We start from the raw sequence: 24444 nt of genomic DNA on the forward strand, positions 1-24444 counted from the left end.
CGATCTAGGGATCGTGAAGTTGTCGCCCAACTGACCGTTCAATATCGCGTCACCGTCGACCTGAAGCGGACTGAGGTGGGGTAGTGGCATTTTCGTTAACCGTCGGCCTAGCTTTTTGACTGTTAAGTTCATTATCAAGTTTGCAGACATCCTTTTGGTTTTTCTATAGGCAAACAAGTAGGTCTAAAGAACAAAGACAAATGGTCAATTCTTCTTCCACCATCTCTGCTTGGGTTTTCTTTAAATGCTGAGGAAATTACTCATGTTCGCTAAACTCGATTCGGCAGATAAATATACTGCAGCTCGCGACGTTGCAGCAAGTACGTCTATCTCTATTGAACGTAAATTAGTGGCAAACTATACGTAATGTAAAGTAAAAGACATAGAAAGGCAAATGAATTTGTTGATTCATATACATAGCATTTAAAATGCGAAACAATAAAACATTTATAATAAATGAAATATGTAAAATATTCAATCATATTTTTGTTACGTTTAACACAATTTGTTAGTTTTCGTGGCGCATTTGGCAACACCCTTCGGGAACCGCTGCGTTACATCATTTTACTTTATCAATTTTACACTTTCATTTTTTGGTGTTCCGCGAGGCAAGATAAAAAGTGTAAGTGTTCCGTGGCCGAAATAGTTTGGGAAACGCTGACATAGATAATCGAAATGTAGTGAAGCATGCAATCTTGCAGTGCTTAAAATTAGAGGCACTGGTTGAAAGAAGGTCTAACGCAGTGGTTCTCAACCGGGGGCCCCCCAAGGGGGCCACGAAGCAGTTCAAGGGGGCCACGACACAAGCCTAGTAATTTAATATGAAGCGACTTCGTTTGCATTCTTTTCATTTAAAAGAAAATTTCCGGTTCACCTCAGTTTTATTACTTCAGTCACTTTTTTGTGTGTGCGAATTGTTTGAGCATAATGGAATTTAAAATCTACTAATCCGAATAGTTTGTTAGTAGGCCATCTAACAGCAGACGGGCAGTTTCGCGAGACTGCGAGATAACGGTCAATATCATGTTATAACTGCAGAAGCCTATATGTAAATTCCCAATCCCCAAATGGAACGACAGTTGCGTTGGCTTTGGCTTTATTGATGACATGGCTGCCGGTGTATGCTAACAAGTTTGCTTTGAAATCAAGCAAAGGAGACTTTTCGAGTTTTTGGTTATTCCTTTGCGATTCTTACCTACTACTTAGTACGAAAGCTTTTTCATTGCTAGTTTAATTTGCCACAACCTATCTGTGCGAATCTATTTTTTCTGAACTTGTTATCAACAAAGCAAAATCTAGGAACCGTCCTGATGTTGACAGTGACAATCATCTGGCTAGATCAAAGGCGGTGCCTAATATAAGGAACCTAGTCAGACAGTCCCAAGCGCAAGATTTCCAATTATCGTTTACTAATCTAAAAAGCATTGACTTTTTTACCCATGGTTTGTTTTTGCATTCTATAAAAGGTCGCAAATACATAATACAATCTAACACATCAATTTTTTTAGAATGACGAACAAGGGGGTGCAAAAAGCCTCCGGAAGGGGGGCACGAGCCGTAAAAGGTTGAGAACCACTGGTCGAACGTGTTTGAAGTAACGGCAAAGTGCAGAGAAGATATTCTGAAATTAGATTCGTACATCATGTCTGGAGGAATGAAAAACGTACAAGGACGACTTCTATTATCGAATTCTTCGAAAGTTATCTTGCGTGGTGTACCAGGTATATACAGAGAACCTGATATAAAGAAAATCCTTATAGCACTCACGAACATTGATCCAGTTGGCATTTTGAAATTATGGGAAATAAAAGACAATGAAACCCCTCTGTACAGAAAATTGGAATATCTTAGTAGAAACCAAGTACATGCATCTTTTTGATTTACCAAACTATGTTGAGATTGATGGCAGGCAAATTTTTGTGAAATATAATGGGCAAAAGCAAACTTGCCGTGCATGTGATAGCACTGAACACTGTCCGAAAAGAAAGACGAAACAAAAAATAACACAGAAGTCGAATTTGCATCATCGCCAAAAGAAAATATTCAAGTAGAAATACAGACAGAAGGTGAAACCAAAGATATAACAGAGTTCTGTGAAGACTACATGGATACACAACAATTGTTAAGATGGGAAGATGTGGCATTTGTGGAAAAGAAAGATATCATATATGTTTCAAACAATATGCAGATAGACGTGCTTTCAACTAAAAGAGATAGAGAAGAGGATTTCTCTGAAAAATTAGAATCTACAATGAAATCATCAAAAATTCTAGTTTTTCATAAATATGTGGAGATTGTGAATTTGTAAATAAAGTATCCAAGAGTGAAAAAGAATTCTCCTGTCCCAACTGTAGCACCCAGTATTTAGTAACAAAAAAAATGCTGTAGCAATAAATACACCACTTACAAGAAAAAACTATTCATGGACAATAGACAGAACCTTTTATGTAGTGATTGTGACCAGAGAATTGTACACTTATCCTGTTGCAATTACTTGGATAGCATGAAGTTGACAGAAGAATTCATTGAGGGTGGAGATCAAAAACCTCACTTAACTTAAACCTGAATTAAGACTAATCTCTTAAGATTAGTTAAACTCGGTTTAACTTCGAAAGTTAACCGGAGTTTAGCGGTTACTTAACTAATCTAAGTTTAAGTCCGACGCCACGAGGCATTTCACCGAAACGTCGTGGCATGTTGCTCTTTGACCCTGCATTTCCATAGTGATGGCTTTGTGAACTGTTGTCTACGACCCAAAGTGGTTATATAGTCGCTTTGCTACAGCTGAAAAGAGCCGAATAAGGAGTGTTTTTTCAGCCACAGAACAGATTGCGCTGACTAAAATAGGTATAAAAGAGGTCTGTACTTCAGGCAAGAGCGATCCTAAAACCTGTAAGCCATGCAAACCTGCGTTTAGATATGAACAATATAAAATCGCCCATGAATATTATTTTCTCTAATGCATTATTTTCACTAATGCAGTTTAGTAATGTATTTTCCACTTGTGTGAGTGAACAGGCCCAAGCCCTTTTCCCGTGGTCCATGTCTGTGTTTCTTTTTTTTTAATCGTGTTCTGTGTTGTAGACGGAAGATCAAAATAAAATTATAATTGTACAAAATGGACGTAATAGATATTTTGGAAATGATAGACAGTGAGGAATTGGGCGAGGAGAGACAAGTGATTTCGAGGTCATATTTGCGAGACGTACAAGATCCATTCCAATTACTTAACGAGAATGAGTTTACACGAAGATACAGGTTTTCGAAAGACAGCGTGCTTATTTTACTCGATATTATATAGAATGATACTGAAATGGTTGTTCGCAAGCATGCCCTTCCACCAATGCCTCAACTTCTCACCGCACTACGTTTTTTCGCGTGTGGTCATTTTCAGATGACAGATGGCGATCTGATGGGAATGAGTCGACATACTGCTGGGAGATCTATCCATAGAGTTGCGACATGTTTTGCCAAGCATAAACCGAAATTTATCGATTTTTTGGGTCAAGACTTTTCCCAAGTTAAACAAAATTTTTCCGATGTGGATGGCTTTCCATCTGTCATTGGGGCTATTGACTGCACGCATGTGCCAATTCAGTCGCCAGGGGGTAAAGATGCGGAGGTATTTCGTAACCGAAAAGGGTATTTTTTCATAAATGTAAAGGCTATATGCGATGCCAACCGAGTGATAACTAATATTGTGGCAAGATGACCTGGATCCACTCACGACTCTAGGATTTTTGCCAACAGCATTATCCATGATAAACTAGAGAGAAATGAGGTTGATGGATATTTGTTGGGGGATAATGGCTACCCTTGTAAACCATATTTGTTTACCCCTCTTCTAAACCCTACAGGTGGCAAAGAAAGTCGCTACAACAAGGCCCACATCCACACCAGAGCTAGAATCGAGCAGTGTTTCGGTATTCTGAAACAACGATTCAGAGTACTGCAGGGTAAAATGAGGACAAGGCTGGACAACACCCTAACCATTATAGTGGCAGTTACTTGCTTGCCTAATTTTGTTATGAAAACAAATCAGCCCTCAGAACAATATCTTCCCATAGATACAAGTGATGACACAGAACCAAGTCAACTAGTACAGTCGTCCCAAGCAGGTCATCTAGCACGTGCAAACATTATTGACCAATACTTTTGACCTGTTAGCTTAGCTTATTAATAGGTATCATACATGGTGTTTCAGAGGTAAGTATACATTTTTGATTTTCTTTTCAGGTATTCATCATAGAGCGTTCATTTCATCAGAAAACATAGTATGAATAAGTAGTAAAATTTAGATAATGTTTGCATTTTTTGCCTCTTCAGCGAAGAATTTGGAAATAAATTCGGCTCTGAATGTTGTCCTCTAGAGCAGTGGTTCCCAAACTTTTTTGACCATCGCCCCCCTAAAGTAGTTTATACAACTTCATCGCCCCCCGGCACTACAAAAAATGTAAAGTCAGAAACGAATATATTACAGACCAAATGAGATGACAAATCATAGTTTATAGTGTTTTTTAATGAGATGGATGAGCTCGGTGTCCCTCAGCGAGTTTTTTTATTATATCTAAAATTACCCCGTTTACTGATAAAAAGGCGATTTCGTTGTTTTGATAGCAATAGTAGCACGACTGAAAACCCCCTTTTTCACCATATAAGAGGCCGGAAATGAAATAAACCAGGGTTCTACCTCCTCAAAAACCGCCGTGTACTCTTGCCTTATAGCATTTCACTCCCTAAATTCATCCCATTTCACATTAAAATAATGAAAATAAAGTTCGTAATAATAATTTTCGTACATCTCATTCATTCCTACAGCCTGATGACTTGCACCAAAATACCTCGGAAAAATTCATCCCCGATTCCTCATCCTACCACGGCCTCCAGTCCGATCACCAATCCATAGAATTAATCAGCCATTTGTTTTTGGATTCATGGACTCGGATATGGAAGAAGCCGTGACCGACTATCGGCTACTGCCCAGGGGTCGGCAAAGATTATGTCGCTCGCGGGACAAAATTTAGGGTTGCTAGTCTTGTGCGGGTCCAATATATTTTTTGAAAGTTAAAAATGGGACCGCACGAAAACTGCGACAATTCATGAACTCAACTTAGTCGTCTTATTAAAAAATTATTACAATGACATTCAATGAGACACTGTATTGTTGCTGTATCACGCTTGATAGCTTTACGACGCCAAGATTGGAACATTTTCCAAATGGGCATCACTAATCCCAATTCTTTGCTTGTTCTTTGTAATGTTCATTTTCGAAAATAATTGTTCGCACAAATATGTACTTCCAAACATCGAAGTGAATATTTTTGCTTGGTTTCTGAAATTTTGATAAAGATTTTCTTTAAGAAGATACGTTCTTACAAATATAAAGCAGTGATGAATCTCTCGAATCGAATATAAATTTTATTTCCCTATTGCAAGAATTCTTTTCGATCATTTTAAATAACAGATTGTTGAATGGTATGAATTAGGATGATAGTTTGAAACAAATACCCCATTTTACAGGCAACAACTCGCGAAACCACTCTTAAACTAAGCACCGAAAATTCAAAAATGGTAAAATATACAAAGAATTTTTCCGCGGTCAAAGGTCGGGCAAAGGTCCATTCAGTGAATCGTCCGGCCAGATTATTTTACACCGGCCGTATTTTGCCGACCACTGGGATAAGCAAACTACCGTACCTTACTGCGAAGACGAGTTCAGCAATCCTTTCGCGTGTAATAATCGCCAACATGATTCAAGCCTGCGAATGCACACAGAGTACAGAATTTGGTGTACGATGCGCCGAACAAAAATAGATAACGCGAAATCGCCCCCTTCGACTTTTTCGCCCCCCTCTGTATCGTTTTCGCCCACCGGGGGGCGATATCGCCCACTTTGGGAATCACTGCTCTAGAGCGTCCACTCCTTGGTCTTCCCGATCTTTGTACATCAACTGCAAATCCAGTTTTCATAAATTTACAACGAATCGCATAAAATGTTTGTGTTGAAGGAGATGAATAATTCCGAATTCTCTGTTGAAGAGGCGCCGAGTACGACTTACTAATTTATATGCTTATTGCAAAACAGCAATTTTGCACCTCATTTCTTGGTTTAATCTCCTTGTTGTAATTTTGTGGGTTAATAAAAAATGCAAACAATACCTAAATTTTACTACTTATCCATACTATGTTTCGTGAAGAAATGAACGCTCTATGAGTACTTGAAAAGCAAATCAAAATTAAAAGTTTATACTTACTTTTAAGATACCCTTTTTTTCATTGTGTGCGTGGTATTGTTTTTAGTCATCCACCAATTTTCACATTCTCAGTTCATGCCTATTAAATAGTTTGTTAAATTTATTCTGTTCCCAGCCTAACGCTTCTTTCAGCATCTTAGCTTTCTTCCAGGTTGCTACCGACCGGATCCACTAAAAAGCGAAGATGGCAATACTAAAAGTTTCCAATGCTTATCATCCACGTTCCATATTCCGACAATAATTTCATAGGCCGAGAATGATATCTGAAAATTAAAAAGGATCATTTATAAATATGGGATATTTATTAGCAGAAACCTTTATCACAAAAGAGCTCAAACATACATCAAATACTGTAACTTTGTTGATTAGCACTACTTTACTACCAAAATATTTCAAAAGAAAAGAAACAGACCTTTCAATTGACGGGAAAGAACAGGTCTGTTTCTTTCCAATATATTTTTGGTCAAAAAGGAGTCTAATATGTGGACTTTCTTTGTGCATCTTGCCTCCAATATTGATAAACATATTTCGATTGCCTATTACGATGAGAAAAAAAATATTATTTTAGTAAAATCATACGCACGCATGAAGTCTACATTGGAGAGAAGCAAATGCTTATCCTTTAATTTGTAAGGATTCAGACTTGTTCTTCAGTCATCAATTAGTATAAGAAAAATGAAATTTGTCAATAACATTCATATGAATCAAAACTATATGCCAATTAACGGGGACAGTTGCCACATTGAATGAGGAAATTTGCTAACTTCGTAACCAAAAATTTGATAAAATTTAAAACTTAATAATTTTAATTTTCAATTTCTAATTTTGTAGTGTTTCCTAAAATCTCGTCGTTCATCAATTTTTCATCACACTTCTCTAGTGAAACTTCAGCTTCCTAAAATTCATATTGACAAGTAATGAACCAAATGTACAATTAAGAAAATAGTGAAATAAAGCATTTCTTTAAACATTAATTGTAATTTTATAACAGACAAAATAAACTACTGACACTGAATTTTAGTCAGTGTTATGACTTACATAAAATTCAATGGAAAAATAAACAAAAAGGAAATACCATGACATTTTGTGAAGAATGTTGGTGATCAGGAGTACGAAGCATATATATTTATAAAGAAACATGATTTTATGTGTATTTTATGCACATTAAACAACATTCAAGAATTTTCTTCTTTCCTCACAGAGAACTAAAATCAAAATTGAATCGAATACATGCTAAGAACTTTTTGAACCAGAAATAATTTGGGATATGAAAATATATATAAAAAAATTATAAATCAAAATTGGATCAAATACGGTACACGCCAAGATGAAAAATATATATACAGGGTGTCCAAAAAATTTTGCCTCAAGTTCATATTAAAAATAAATAAAAATTTCATGAAAAATAAAATTCATTGTATGATAAATGAGAACAACAAAGACAAAGAAATTTTAAATTGTTATTACTATAAAATCGGGCGAAATTTTTTGGACACCCTGTATATAAAAAATTATCATTAAAATTTCCTCAATCTAGCAACTGTCAAATTTTTTATGGTTAACTTTGAGGGAGTGGGATCGCAATTCCTCTTGCATCAATCGTCACACCACCACATGTTTTTTCCATTACAATCATGATAGTATTATTTATCCTCACATTCTGGAGGTGCAATATCAAACGACTCATAAATATAAAATTGATAGTATCCATGTTGCAAAGAGAGTACCTGTGAAGTAATCAAAATGACATTGAAAATCATAACTATATTAAGATTACAGTAATTCACAGAATCATATTTTCAGAAACATTTACGTGAGCCAGAGGTCGGAAACCTTTTTCAACAAAATCTGCTAAATTTTAACTACAAAATTCTGCCTTGTGCCGACCAAAATTAAAAGCAATGCTTTGTTAAATAATAAACCACTCAAACATATACAGACAGAATCACTATTCTGGAAAATATCAGTCCGAAAAATAGATTTGAAAACCTTTATTATTCTATATCAGTGACACTTCTACTGCTGCATTACCGCTAATAGACATTTTTACATTGGGTTTATATTTTGTAATTTTCAAAGAAATACACAAACTACGGGTTTCATCTTTCAGGCTACTCCTGTTACAAGACTTAAACAAGTTCATAACTGAGAACAGAGATTCACAAGCATATGTAGATAAAAACATTAAATGAACACCTAGTTTCATCAGATAATTCAGAGTTTGAAACTTCATATCTGAAGGAGAATGATCTTGTTTCTGATACCTCGCTCGCGTGCCGAATAAATGGGCTCACCCCTGACCAAAGCCAATAAAAATGTTTTGTCTCATTCCTAATTTACCTGTCTCGGGCCATTACAGCATTTTGTTGTTCTGCTACACTTGAGTTTACGTCAAGTATGCAATTCCGAAGATCTCGAAATGACCTTTCAGGTCCTTTCTTTTTAGATTTAGTATGAAACCTGTCGAGTAGGCTGTAATACTTTTCAGGATTTGCATCTGGGTCTATTTCTACTTTTTTTAACAAGCCCTCATTTGTAGTAACAAATTTTTTTTGCTCCACTTGTATAGCATGCCTTTATATGGCTCAAACATGTCTGAGAGGCGATTTCCACCATGATGAGCAACCTGATAGGATCAATACTTCTGATTCATATGTTATTGCAACTGAGATAAACCAACACAAACTTTCACACTCTATGCTTCATTAATATAATTTCAAGTTCTAAACATTGATACTGAGAATTTTAAAATCCATCTTCAGATATTGAGAGATTGGATTTCTGAATTGAGAAATAAACATTTCGATTTGTAACCTCTCACTGAAAACTACCTGTGATGCAATATCTGAAATGTATACATTTGGACGTTGTTTGAATGACAATAATCCATCGACATGGTCCCTTGTCGATTCCTGTATTTCATATACACACACACGCCATGTGGACATCTAAAATGAACGATGCCACCTAGGAGTAGAAAGATATATATCTTTAGGCTTACTGTTGATACAAAATATGAGTTAGCAAGTGTTACAAGGGCATTCTGAAACCTGACACTTTATCATATGGCCAGTTATGCACATTTGTGTATACTAAACTTCACAAAAGGAGCTCAATATGTCATAGATTCCCAACTTTGTTTATAATATTTCTTCTGAAATATAAAAAATATGTTATAAATATTTTAAGACAAAATTGTCCCACCACATTTCTTCATGATCTTTTACATTTTTGGATGTATATCTTTGAAAAGTACTGATTCATGCAATCTGTTCTTTATTTCCCCCATCACTCAATCCAATTCTACAACACAGGTCCTTCAGTTTCGCAAGGCTCTGAAAGTCCCAACAATTTTTTTCTTTTTCTACACTCCTGAAACTACACTTCAGGAAACAACAAATTGTACATATCTCAAACCTACTAAAAAGCAACATATTTACAATTGATCCTATCACTTTGCTTCACTCAGCTCATCTTATCCCCAGCCCAGTACATATCCATAATATACTTCTTACTAATATCACATTCGTCCTACTCCATTAGCTATACTCACATTTGCTTTGTCATGAAGTATGTTCATGATTTCTTCATGGGTGACGGTTTCATCTGATTCTTTTTTTTTTTATCAGGGGCTCCAACCAAAACACCCTTTTTATATTCAGTGTTGAGGACTACGCCTCTTGATTTTTCGCCAATCCATGGTACTATTGTATCATATCCAATCTCATTTTTCCATGGATTACATTGTGATCCTGAATACAAGCTTATTGCTATAATATCATGAGTATAAAAAAAAACAAATACAAATCATACCATAAATTCCACGCCCCAGAATCTCCATTTGATAGTTTGACCAGGATCTTTGGCAGTCAACTTCATCTTCTTGGGGGATAGAACTTTGTGGAGATTTTACTAAAATAACATTTATTTTTAGCATCAAAGTTTTATAATCAATGAATAACATTGAGCCAAAATCTAAAAAGGTGCCGAAATTTCTAACTTTCGCAATGCAAACTTATCTAGTCATTTGTCCAAATTTTTTTGCTATGATTTTTAATGCCTTATTCAGTGCCTTATATCTAAATGCATATTGCACTTGTTATAATGCAATCATATTTACATGGTTAGGTTAAAGAATGGTGCTTCTATATACCATATGTCCGTATGTTGGTTTCCTATTGTTAGAATCGAATGACAGCATAACATTGCACGATAGCATAAACAAACAAAAATGCATAGCAAATACATGTGTGACAAGTTTGTTATAGTGCGAGGGGGTAGATAGTAAGGTAAAATACAAAGGTTACATCTACTATTGTGATTCAATGCCTGATGCAATTAAGAGTGTGAGATACGTTCTCGGACACATGTGTTCTTCCATTTGCCATCTCCAATCAACACCTTGGGATTAGACCCACATTTGTAACATACGAAATCATAATCAATATCGAGTAATGCACAAAAGTGATACAACCATTTCTTATTGTTGTTTCTTCCACAGAGTCATCAAACAATGTCCTTAGACTAGTACCAACAGATATGTGATTCTGGAAATGGAAAAAGATTTCTCATTTCCCTTGAATACAAAAAACATTTGACATCTGGAAATATATATTATGAAGCAATTGAGGTGGTACATCTCTAGTGGATAAAATAGTTGCAAATTATCAGATCTGAAATTTTTCGCAATTCACTCTGTTTTATGTTATGCATCTACGAACAAATGTAAATAAAATAAATTTGTGGCACTTTTACATGGTTAAGATTCTATTGAATTGTATCTATTTAAGTAATTATCTCAGTTAATTATCAATCTATTTCTAAGTATAATTTTATTATCATCTTGTATGGGAATTCATAGAAGTAATCACGATCATAATATCACAACTTTTTTCAGGACAATAACAGGACTGACATCTAAGACACACAGCAGTATATTAGATATTTTTTAGGTATGCAACCGGTAAATAAATGGAAAAGATTGGCAAAATGGATGGCACCCTATACACAAGGTTTACTCACAAGTAAGGACTACGGGCAATTAAGATAACAGTTGATAAAACAAAATAGAAAACCTACTTCCACTCCTTTCATCAAATAGACACATAGCTTTAATGAAAGAATCGTTCTATTATTGGAGTTATGGAATCCACTTTGTTACTCTTGGAATCTAACAATCAATCCACATGACACACATTTTTTATTCATTATGGTAATTTCTGTGATAAAAAAAATATGAAATTCATAAACTTTGATTACCAGAGTCATCAAGCAAAGTACAAAAATAGTTGAACAAACTTCACGATAATAATTTTGCAATCACTGTATTAGTAGTAATCTCGCCATTCCACTTCTGACCCTGACTGTACACTGTTGCCTTTTTCCTTTCAAATATCATCAAATCACCTTGGCAGTGAGGGCAATGATTTTCAGGAAGACAGAAAATATCAGGTGGAGGTAATTCAGTCAAATGCGTTATCATTCTCGACAAATGATCGAAAGGTATTTTTTTAGACATCAAATACTTCATTGAAAGGACATCCATCTCAGAAATTGTTTGTTTGGAGATAATTCACTCAAATACTGGGAATACTGAAATAAAAATCAACATAAAAAAATGTCCAACGCCTGATATTTATCACACATACCTGGTTTTCTTGAACAGTTCTGCATCATTCGATGCTAAATTCCACTTGCATAAAATTTCGTGAATTCGACCTAATTTTGAAAAATACTGCGCTGTTTCCTCAAAAACAGAAAAGTATATTTGTCTATCTTTGTAACCATGAGTAGCGAAGTCAAGACGAACAGCTAGGGGACAACATTTATCATTGCAAGCATTCAACAAATTTAAGCACAGCTCTTCCTCTCTGCACCTATCATATTTATTCGCCTCAAATATGATAGTGCAGATTGTTGCCGGTACTGGTTACCATTTGTGCATTATTTACAGCCTTTAAATGGACACACTCGAATCCGGGATTTTGCGAATTTTCCATTGCAGGAAGACAATTACTATTAGAACACCTACTGACACCAAGTTTCAAATGCTTCTGAACATGAACTGGTGCCAGCAAACCGGCTGGCTGAGCAACCATGTAGACTCCATTTGCGGAATCAATCACATTTTTACTTGTATAATTTTATGTTCAATCTGTCCATGATTTCTCAACGAAACCAAGTTGACAAAACACTTTCCACATATACAGCATTGATACATAGCACTTGCATCTAAAAATACATAAATTTCAAAACATTCAGTCATGTTACTACCATGACATGCCTCAAACATATTTCAATGACACTGACAAGTCTTCACAAAAATAGTATAACACCCACAATTCTCATTTAAATATGTAATTCTGTTTAATTTTTATAAAGCAGGGGTCGGCAAACTTTTGTTGTTCGTGGGCCAAAATTAAAGGCTGCATGTCATCGGCGGGCTGCTCATGTTTTTAGAAAGTTAAAAACCGAGGGAATGGCCAATGAATCATATTTTTTCACACAGATTTTAGTTATATTTCAAGCAACGCGCGAAGACTGATCATTTGAATATTTTCTGCACCATTAAACCATTTACACTCAGCATCAACTGTTTACGTTCTATTGTCATTTGTCTAATTATAATCAACTTATAGGCTCATTAAACGAATGATTGTGAATTATATACTTGTTAGGTTATAATATAATTTATTGTCTCAAAACAAATTCTGTTTCGTAAAGAATGTGATCTCCAATACAGTTTTTTGTTTATATAATTCAGTAAAGCGTCACGGGCCGGATTATATTGTTCTGGCCCGCGGGCCGTAGTTTGCCCACCCCTGGTATGAAGTCTGATATAACAGCTTGATTACTATTCAACTAGCAACTTGAAAAACAAATGCCAAATATAGAAGAATCACCATATTCAATTTCCTTCTGTTTTCGCACGACCATACTGTTCCGGTATGACCGAAAACAAGTATTTTCTTGTAACCGCCTTTTTTTTGATTCCATCGCTTTTCACGCCGCTTTTTTGATTACATTCCAATTTTTGACTACAGCATTTTCCTCAATTCAAAATATCAGCATGAATAATTCACGGTTATAAATATAATAACGTTATCAGGCTGAGTATAAAATTGTCAATGATTTTATAATAGGTATGTATTTTTGAAGTAACTTGCAATTCAACGCAAACTCCAGTCTTATACCATCTTATTACTGAATATATCACCAAAATTTGATTCTAATGAAAATAGGAATATTCCATTTGATATACATATATTACCTCTTTGAGAGGATAAGTGACTTTTTAAATAAGCACTTCTTCCATACATTTTAGGGCAGTAGGGACAGTGAAAATGACTTTTTTTTTCTGACTCACTTTTGCGAAACAATGCAAAACATTCCCAGCAACATGGCAAGATAAACACTGGAAAAAAAACGGAAATAAGTTAGTTGGTGTTCAGTATTATAAACAAATTAAAATTCATAAAACTCGCCAACTGACCGTTAGAAAATGAAATGGCATTTTTTAAATGCATCACTTCTGAATGCTTCGCCAAATGCGCAATCTCAGTTTTAGGATGACGAAGAGGACATTCACTTCCACTCGACAACTTCTCTAGAATTTCTGATTTGGACCCTTCGAATGCTCCATTATATTCCATGTCCAAACTTAATAATTTGCATCCAACCAACCTGACTGTGATGCAGGTGTATCGGCACAACAAATTAAAATATTAGAATGTATAACTTTACGTAAAATACCAACACTGAAACAAAATTGAAGTAGGCCTATTGGATATCAGCATATATATATCCAGTACGGAAGTATTTTACTATTAGTTCGATACCGGCTTCAAAAATTAATTTTAAACCTCCCAAAACGACTTTCACCCTATAGCTTGCGCCGCTCTACCCGTCCGTTGTCCGTTCGCTGGGATGTTGTAACGCTCCAAAGGGCGGGTTGAAACATCGAACCGTGGACAGGATTCCGGATATAGTATCAGTGTGAGAGCTGATTTTCCACTGTGCCCCATGTCCCAACGTGCCCCACCTTCTTCCCCTATTGGATATCAGCATATATATATCCAGTACGGAAGTATTTTACTATTAGTTCGATACCGGCTTCAAAAATTAATTTTAAAACAACAAACACAATGACAGAAAAGCTTTCATTTGTAACCGTATTTTCAGCTGCAATCTTGCACTTTACGGTATGCATCAGCAGATCAGTGATCAGGCCAGCAATAAATATAATATAAGTTAACTCCTTTATCCAATTTTCACAATTAAACTAGCAAGCAATATAACTCCCTCACATAAGTAATACATTCAAACATTTGTAATGAGTAAGTGTTCGAATACATCATTTTACCGGGTTGTAACATACCTGCATACGGTTCAATTGTACAGGTACCGTACATGTCGTAACATTACCAGTTTACACATTACCTATAAACAAAATATAACTAAACAAATACGGGTACCAGTACATCTGTACAAGATGAAAATAATAAGAATGCGTTGGCCTGGCCCAAAATATTTTGTGGCCTGGCCCCAACTTCTCCGTGGCCTGGCCCCATTGTGTACGTGGCCTAACCCCATTTTATCTGTGGCCTGGTCCATTTTGAGTGGCCTGGCTCCAAAGCCACAAAAAGTTATCACCCCTGTTGCTTGAGGACGAGCAGAACTCAAGGACAAAGTTAAATTTTTATTTTTTTTTTGACAAATAAATTCCAATGGCAAACGGAATTTTCGTATAGAGATTTTAGTGTCGAATTAAATAAGTGACGATTAAAATAAAAAATTGAAAATACGTTAAACCATATTATCATACAGTCATCACCCAATTCGTGCACACATTTTATATTTATCATTAATTAATTAGTTAATTTTGCATGGAAATTAAAAAAATTAGACAGAAAATCAGAAGACAACCAAAGTGGGTTTTTGGCACATTTCTATTCATTAAAATTCAGACATTTAAATCTTTTCATATAATCTGCATTTAAGTTGGTGTTGCATAGAAAATGTCACATCATGATTGATCTAAGTATGAGATCATTCATGTGTTCATACAGTAACAAATCATCTCTTCCACTTGTTTTTAATGAATCTGAAATTCCTATCGGTCTACATTTGAATATTGACCGCATACTACTTTTACTTTTAACAATTGCATCATATTTTACTGAATTTCGATACTCCCAAATTGTTGATTTTCCGCATATTGTTGTAATTAATTTAGATTTGGACTACGAATAACTTGCCAAAATAGTATTCTGAATATTTTGTATGCAACACCATTGCTAAATATCTATGGTTCACTCACACTCTAAAAATAAATGACATAACGATTCCTCAGTATTATCTTCACACATTAAACATATACCTGGTTCATTAATGAACCAGTGTTTTATTTTATCCTCTGTTGGCAGTCCATTATGAATAACCCTCCAACACAACTCCTTATGCCTATTTCCTATGTTGATTTTTCATATTTTGTTTCAATTAATGGACTTGGTTAGTTGAAACTTATTTTTAATATATTCATTGTGATTGGTCAAAAATGCACCGTTTTTTCTTTCTTTGCAAAAGCCAATTAATAAACTACTTCTCCTGAACGTACTCATTGTAATATTTTGTAATTGCGGATAAATTATTTTGAATAGGCTATCAAGCGTTTTGTCAAGTATATCACCAACTGTCATTATTTTTGCTTGGACACAGCTTAATATTGCAGTGAGTTCAGTTTTATTCCTATCTAAGATTAATGGATTGTGCCAAATAATTTCCTGTGATATTTCTGCATAGTTTTGTGGCTGATTCCATTCTAAGCTAACTTGTTTGAATGAGTTAATAATACTGGTATAAAATTTTGGAACATTGATATTAGTTTCGAATTTAAAATTCAAATGTAAACATTCTAAATTACCTTTTGACAACACTTCAAAATACTTATTCACATAAAATTTTGCTCTATTAGCCCAAGAACTCATATCCCCCTGAAGCAATTTGCAATGCTTTATTTTGATTCCTAACGTTCATCATTTTTATATCCTCTTCATTTTGTTCACTACAACTGATATTCCTACTGATCATTTGCGCTTTTTCATTCCAAATAAATTTCCAAATAATTACTTCCAATTTCTGAATATATTTTTCTGGCACAAATTCGAAACTGACCATGTACCATAATTTTGATAGTAGCAATGTTTTAGCTATAAGGACTCTTCCAACAATAGTTAGATTCCGCCCTTTCCAAAGATTTACAATTTTTTGTATTTTTGTCAAAATGTTCAACCAGTTTTTATCTCTAGACTTATGGGTATTTCCAATATATACCCCTAGTAATTTAATCTCCTCACGTTTTACAGTTATACCCTTATATGTTTCATTCAACTGCCAACTTCGAGCAGTTCCACATATCAGCAATGTACATTTGTTCTTATTTATTTTAGGACCAGTGCCACGTCGAAATAATCCCATTAATTTTAACACTGAATCTACAGATGACTATGACTTAAGGGTCAGTGTTATGTCATCTGCAAATCCTTTATAAACTTCTCTTTGATTTATGCAGTTCTTCAATCCAGTTATTTCTCTGTCCCTTTTTATATTTGATGATATTAATTCTGAAATAATATAACAATGGAAAAAGGGGACAGCCCTGCCTCACACCTCTTTGCATCCAAATTTTTTCTGTCAAATATCCATTCACATTTATTTTTGAAGAAGCATTTTTATATAGGGTGATTATCCAATTTATGAGGTTTTTTCCAAATCCAGATTTTTTTCAATAATTTAACTAGTATATTTCTGTCTGTCCGCCAGCAACTTTTTTTTTTTTGCCAAATTCAAATCCATTGCCAAATCGGATTTATACAAATTGTGGCGTACCAAAATTGATATCACCACTCAGGTTCTTTCTGCCAGCTTATTGGACACTGAAGTTGCACTAGATGTCAATCACGAAATAATCTTCTTGCGGTTCCAAATACAGCAGAGTAACTAATTTAACTAGGCTAACTAGATTAATTATACACCTGTAAGAACTTAATACAACCAAATACTCCAATAAGAAATACAATAAACAAATAAAAACATGAAAAACACAGTACAAATACCGTAGGATACATACGTAACACAAGATACGGAATTGGTCTATGACGTCACAGTCATGAACTATTTACTTATAATGGGATACTAAAAACTGGGTAAAACATACCTAGATATACATAAGAATAACTAGTATGACACTAAAGATACAACACAAATCCTATCTTATCGACAAACACGTAATAGACATGGAAATACGCATAGAAATACGGAAATAAACTGCGAAAATAGACTAGTTACGGAAGTGTTAAATACAAGCTAACTAGAGAACAGAGCTATGCCAAACTGGAGAAATAGTAAACCTGTACTACTAATATCATTTTACAACAATAATTACACAAATTAACAGCAATAAAACGCTATAACAATAACCTAATACACAGAGAAATATCTACACTGCCGGCAGTCTGACAAACCAGCTGAAAGAGAAAGTTACACAGCTGCTCACTAGTGACTCAAGTGGTAAGAATAAATATGGGCATACAGAATAAAACAGAGTTATAGACGTGGTCAAAATTACAAAGAAATTTTCCATCTTCAAAATTGAAAATCCATAAAAATATGAAGAAAATATAAAGAACTGTACACTCAAATGAAATGTCTAAAGCACTATCACAGTCAAATCAAATGTAATCATCCAAATATCTAGGCCTTCGCCTAGTACGTTGGCCATTATCAGAGTTCGCATCAACTGTAACTTCTTCTGGTACAGTGTCTGGCCTTGAAGAGAAAGGTAATACATCAAAAATATCATGAGCAATCTGCTCATCATCTTCCATAATAGGTTCCACATCAGGTAAAATATCAAATCCAGTTAAGTCAATAACATTCTCTTCTTCATCTTCATGAAGGTAAGGTCTCAGTTTGTCAACATGCACAATTCGAGAACGTGTTCCCGAATTCTTCTGAATCCTATACAAGTGATTAGGTAAACAGTCCACAATTCGATAAGGTCCAATCCAAGGAATACTCAGCTTGCGATGCTTTGGTGGATAATAATACCACACCAATTCATCTTTCTGGAAAGTGAGTGGTTTTACACCCAGATCAAAATTTCGCTTTTGTCTGGTTGCAGCAGCATTTAGATGTTGCCTAGCATGAAGAAAAGCTTTTTCGGTTGCACAGGAAAACCATTCGACAAATTCAGTGTAACAAGGATGAGTTGATGACTCTGGTTTGCCAAACATAACATCAACAGGCATCTCGATTTCTCGTCCAAGCATTAACTTGTTCGGTGAATATCCTGTACTATCATGTACAGTGGAGCGATATGCCATGCAAAGGTATGGGAGATGATCGTCCCAATCATTTCGATTCTCATTTACAAAAGCTTTCAACATTTGTTGTATAGTCCTGTTGAAACGTTCAACTTGCCCATCTGACCGGGGATGATATGGAGTTGTTCGAGTCTTTTGAATACCGTACAATTGGCACATTTCTGAAAACAATTTCGATTCCAAGTCTCTTCCTTGATCTGAGTGGAGAATTCTTGGTACCCCAAATCTTGAAAAGAATTGGGTAACCAATGCATCAGCAGTGGTGTCCGCTCGCTGATTTGGTAAAGCAAAACATTCCACCCATTTAGAGAAATAGTCCGACAAAACCAAAATGTGTTCATTTTCAGTTACAGGCAATGGTCCAAGAAAATCAATGGCGATCCTTTCCATAGGAGCTCCAGATATAAGTTGTTTCAAATCTCCCTGTCTTCTTCCGTATAGCATCTTGGTCGAAGCACAAGACTTGCAAAATTTGCACCATTTAAGAATGTCCCTTTTGAAACCGGGCCAATAAAATCTGCGCCTTATACTCTTGAAAGTCCGATTAGCACCAAGATGACCTGCAGTGCGCAAAAAATGTAGCTTATGGAACAAATCCTGCCTCAAATTTGATGGAACAATCAATTGGATATGCGATTCCTCCGATTTACAATCAGGAATCCAACGACGATAGAGAAGTCCATTATCTACAAAAATCAAATCCCATTGTGACATCAAACGTTTGGTCACTGTTGACTCAGGCATGTATTCTTGAATGTCAGGTTTCTGAGCAGTAAGTTGTTTCCATTTCAAAACAGCAGAAATATCTGGATCTTCACTTTGCCAAGATTTAATTTGCTCATCTGTGTATGCATCTAGCCAATTACAATCAGAGCTGTCTGGTGATGATTGACTGGGTTGTTTTGATATTGCACTTACAATAACATTGCTCACAGCCACATCACCATTGGTACCACAATCAGAACAATCTTCTCGTTTGCATTTGCGAACTTGGCGTGACAATCCATCAGCATTGCCATGTTTCACGCCAGGTCTGTGTTCAATCTTAAAGTCATAAGCGCCAAGTGTTAATATCCATCTTGCCAACATTCCTTGTGGTTCACGAAAATTGATCAACCATTTCAGAGCAGCATGATCTGTGCGAATTCTGAAAGGTCTTCCGAGAAGAAAATTACTGAAGTGACGAACAGCCCACACCACAGCTAATAGTTCCCGGTGTGTAGCACAGTATCTACGTTGAGACTTGGACATAGTCTTACTGGCATAAGAAAGTACACGTTCATGCTCGTCCTGCACTTGAGATAAAACTGCACCAATTCCAAAACCACTAGCATCAGTATCCAATACAAATTCGCCGATAGTTCTAGGAAAGCTAAGAATTGGGGCTGATGTCAGACAGTGTTTCAGAGTTTCAAAAGCTTCTTGACATTCAGTACTCCATACAAAGGGAATATTCTTCCTGGTCAATCGAATAAGAGGTCCAGCAATTGTTGAATAATCCTGAACAAACTTCCGGTAGTAGTTTGCTGTACCAAGAAAACTACGAATATCACTAACAGTGTTGGGAGTTTTCCATTCTTTGATAGCCGCAACATTTCCAGGGTCGCAACAGACACCTTCAGATGAAATAAGATAACCAAGATAAGAGGTGCTTCGACGAAAAAGTTTACATTTCGAGGGCTTCAAGCGTAAACCCGCACGGCGAAGTCTTATAAAAACTTCCCGAAGATTGGAGAGTGCCATTGAGAAATCACTACCATGAGCCAAAACATCATCAAGAAAATTGAAACACCCGTTCCACAAGAGATCACCAAGGATATTGTCCATCATCCGTTCGAATGTTGCGGGAGCATTAGCCAAACCAAATGGCATCACCACAAAGTGAAAATGTCCACGGCCAGGGATGCTGAATGCTGTCTTTTCGCGGTCTGCAGGGTGAACGTCCACTTGCCAATATCCGCTTGCGAGATCAAGAGTTGAGAACCATTGTGCTCCGTTTAAGGACTCAATGATATCCTCAATACGCGGTAAGGGATATGCGTCTTTGTATGTGACGTCATTAAGCAATCTAAAGTCCACACAAAATCTAGTAGAACCATCCTTTTTGGGAACTAGGACAATGGGAGAAGAATATGGGGAATCGCTGGGTTCTATGACACCCTGAGCCAGCATATTATCAACAGCTTCTTCGGCTATCTTCCTACGCGCCCACCCCATTCGACGAGGAGCCTGCCGAATCGGCTGTGGTGTGGTTGTGATGATCCTATGCTTTGCTGCTGAAGTACGGCCTAGTTCACCATCTGGCCCTACAAATACATCATGAAATTCACGAATCAAGTTGACCAACTGTTCACGTTGACTCGGGGTTAGATCCTCAACGGAATTGACCATGTCATGTAGATGTTCTGGTAATTCAGAAGCTATAACCCTTTCGGATTCGTCAACTTGAATCGGTGCTACAAGTTGAGGATGTGCAATACCAAGCAAAGATCCAGCCCTGATCTTAAGTTGTCTGCCTTTCTGGTTGACTGCAAGAATTGGAACAGTGGACTTTCCAGGATCCACCACAGAAGAGATCAGCTGAACGCCATCAGCAAGGAAAGAAGACTTCAACGGTTCGACAAGAGCTGCAACGTCAGACACAATGCTTTTCGGCTATGGGCGACTAAGTCGTGCAGGGATAACAACCTTAGAATATGGCGGTATAGTAATATCTTCTCGAACAGTTACACGGCAACACGGTACAGACTTTTCAGTAAACAGTTTGATTTCATGACCCTCTATCATCATGTGTCCAGATGATAAGTAAAGAACGCAATCATGTTCTCGGAGATAGTCCATGCCCAAAATACCATTAGACATGCCTAGGTTGGCAACCACAACAGTGCGTCGCGATGCAAAAGAATCAATAGACAAATCAACTTCCAATGTACCCAGTGGTGATAAATCATGCCCTCCCACTGCAACAAGAGATTCTTCGAGCGGTGCCAATTGTGCTTCCTTCCCACCTATAGCCTCAAAAATGGAAATGTCGATCAGAGTAGTCATAGCACCACTATCTACAAGAAAATTGAACGGTTGATTGTTTACAAGTACCTTCGCATGCCAACTATTGTCATATTGCAAGGAACAAATATTCAGGTCTATATTCTGGTTCGTTGGTCCGTCATCAAGTAATAATTCAGCGGACACTGAGGACCTCAAGCCCGCTGAGTGTCGTTTAAATTTGCGGTCGAAGAAGAAGCAGATGTTGCAGGATCAACAGGATTCTGGAGATGTGGACAATCCCGTTTAAGATGACCAGTCTGCTTGCAATTGAAACATGCTTTGCAATCCCTACCCCAATGACCATGTTTACCACATCGAGGACACGGATTGCGTGGTGTACCATCAAAACCACGATTGTTATTAGTGCGCGGCTTAACATATCCTATGATCTCATCCAGTTTTGCTAGAATGCGCTCGCCAATACTGCCTTCGAAAGATATGTCGTTTTGCTGGTTAGCCACACTACCATTATTACAATGTTTCACCACTGCAATGTGCGGTTTAGGCATGTCTTTCCTCTCAGAGTGGTTCGTATCAATAGAGTAATACAGTGTCGCAAGAGACAGAGCCTTTTCAAAAGTATCAGGCTGTTGCATGGTAACATGTTTGATCATGCTTTCATCGGTTAAACCGGCGAGAAACTGCGATTTCAAAATATCATCTTGACCAGCAATATCAAGATTTGGGTAAGCAAGAATAACAAGCTCTTTCAATTTGTTACCATAATCCCGTGGTGCTTCATTTGGCTTAATCCTACGACAATGAAATGTAGTACGATATGAACTCTCATTTCCGGCAGGTTTAAAGAAATGATTAAAATGAGCCACAATATCACGATAGCCAGTACGCTTCATATCTGGTAAATCTTTCAATACATTCAGAGCTTGACCTGTCATGCAAGTAGCCAATTCCAATCCCGCAGTGTCATCATCCCACTGATTATAACTGGTAACCAATTCAAAATGGCATAAATAACTAGGCCACGCCATGACAGTGGACCCATCGAAATAAATCGGCTTTTTGACATTTCTTGCCATCATCGTAGCATTAGCTGTGCTATTGAGAACACTACGATTAACATTGGCATTTAGGACACTGCTAGCGCTCACTGGAGGAGCTGATTGTGTAGCCACTGTAATCATTTTCGGCCTAGTACTAAGTTGTCTTCTGACAACATTTGGGTCCTCATTACCATTATTGATCAAAAAAGGAAGTGTAGGTGCAAGGTTACTCACATGACCATTCTCTGCAAATTTCACTTCTAATGTCTGCGAAAACGCGTTCCGCTTCCCTTCTGGCTGTCCATCTTCTGATCCAAAATCAGAAATTTCATCATCTTTGAGAGCAAGCGCTGTTTTTGGAACAACCGTTGCTGGAGTTGAAGTGATCAGGCTGACATTTGGGTCATGTGACATGGGCTGTGTTTCCTCAGGATCAGAAACTCCACCTGGTTTAATCATGCCAGTAATATCTTGAAGCATGCTGTAGATATTATCGAAAGACGAGCCCATTTTTGTATTTTGGAGTTCAACTGATTCTAGTTGACTTCCAATCTGTTGTACACAACCGTCTATCTGCTGTATACGACTGTCCATCAGCTGCAAACGGCTGTCAGTATCCTCTTGCTTGTCATCTGATTTCCTCAATTTCGCCTTCAATACCTGTATTTGCAGATGCAAAAGTTCATTCTCCTCTTTGGCTTCCTTTGGTGCCGGTACAATCTTTCTTCTCTTAACCATTTTCCAAAATATCAGGCAACCACAATTAAAAAAAAATTGGCAACCTCAAATTTCCAATATTGTCCAAATATTATCCGTCACAGACTAGCCTACCTTATCGGCTTAGTCTTATTAGTCCCTGTGTCAAATAATAAATCCTGGCGTGTGCGCCAAAAATTCGTATATGTGGCGTACCAAAATTGATATCACCACTCAGGTTCTTTCTGCCAGCTTATTGGACACTGAAGTTGCACTAGATGTCAATCACGAAATAATCTTCTTGCGGTTCCAAATACAGCAGAGTAACTAATTTAACTAGGCTAACTAGATTAATTATACACCTGTAAGAACTTAATACAACCAAATACTCCAATAAGAAATACAATAAACAAATAAAAACAACTCCAATAAGAAATACAATAAACAAATAAAAACATGAAAAACACAGTACAAATACCGTAGGATACATACGTAACACAAGATACGGAATTGGTCTATGACGTCACAGTCATGAACTATTTACTTATAATGGGATACTAAAAACTGAGTAAAACATACCTAGATATACATAAGAATAACTAGTATGACACTAAAGATACAACACAAATCCTATCTTATCGACAAACACGTAATAGACATGGAAATACGCATAGAAATACGGAAATAAACTGCGAAAATAGACTAGTTACGGAAGTGTTAAATACAAGCTAACTAGAGAACAGGATAGGATAGGATTTACATATTTATCCCGGGGGAGAGGAAAGCCGATAAGACGGCTTATCCATATGGCGAACCACGGCCTCTCGTCCGGTTACCATTCCAAGTCGGGTATGGGATTAGTTTTTACTGTATTGTTTGTTTTCGGAAGCATGGACTTGGTGGTGGAGGAAGCCGTAACCGACCAGCGGTTACGTGAACCACCCAACGACGGCGAGGAGTCCAGCAATCCTCTCGCACATAACCATCCCTACATGGGATTCGAACCTGCGAACCCACGCAGAGTAATTAGAGGTGCGGTGGCGAGCGTATTCCTAACGCTTA

The 24444-nt window shown here is 36.6% G+C and overlaps 1 protein-coding gene, 1 long non-coding RNA gene and 1 pseudogene across 3 annotated transcripts in view; 2 read left to right on the plus strand and 1 right to left on the minus strand.

The window, feature by feature from the left end:
- LOC120344542 (uncharacterized) overlaps window positions 1-24444 on the plus strand; it is a 205501-nt gene that overhangs the window by 104601 nt on the left and 76456 nt on the right. The window lies entirely within an intron of this gene.
- LOC144422841 (uncharacterized) overlaps window positions 1-24444 on the plus strand; it is an 87651-nt gene that overhangs the window by 39599 nt on the left and 23608 nt on the right. The window lies entirely within an intron of this gene.
- Window positions 7813-12352, minus strand: LOC120340045 (uncharacterized; annotated as a pseudogene).

This window comes from Styela clava, chromosome 5, assembly GCF_964204865.1.
Source record: "Styela clava chromosome 5, kaStyClav1.hap1.2, whole genome shotgun sequence".
In the NCBI taxonomy this organism is placed as follows: domain Eukaryota; kingdom Metazoa; phylum Chordata; class Ascidiacea; order Stolidobranchia; family Styelidae; genus Styela; species Styela clava.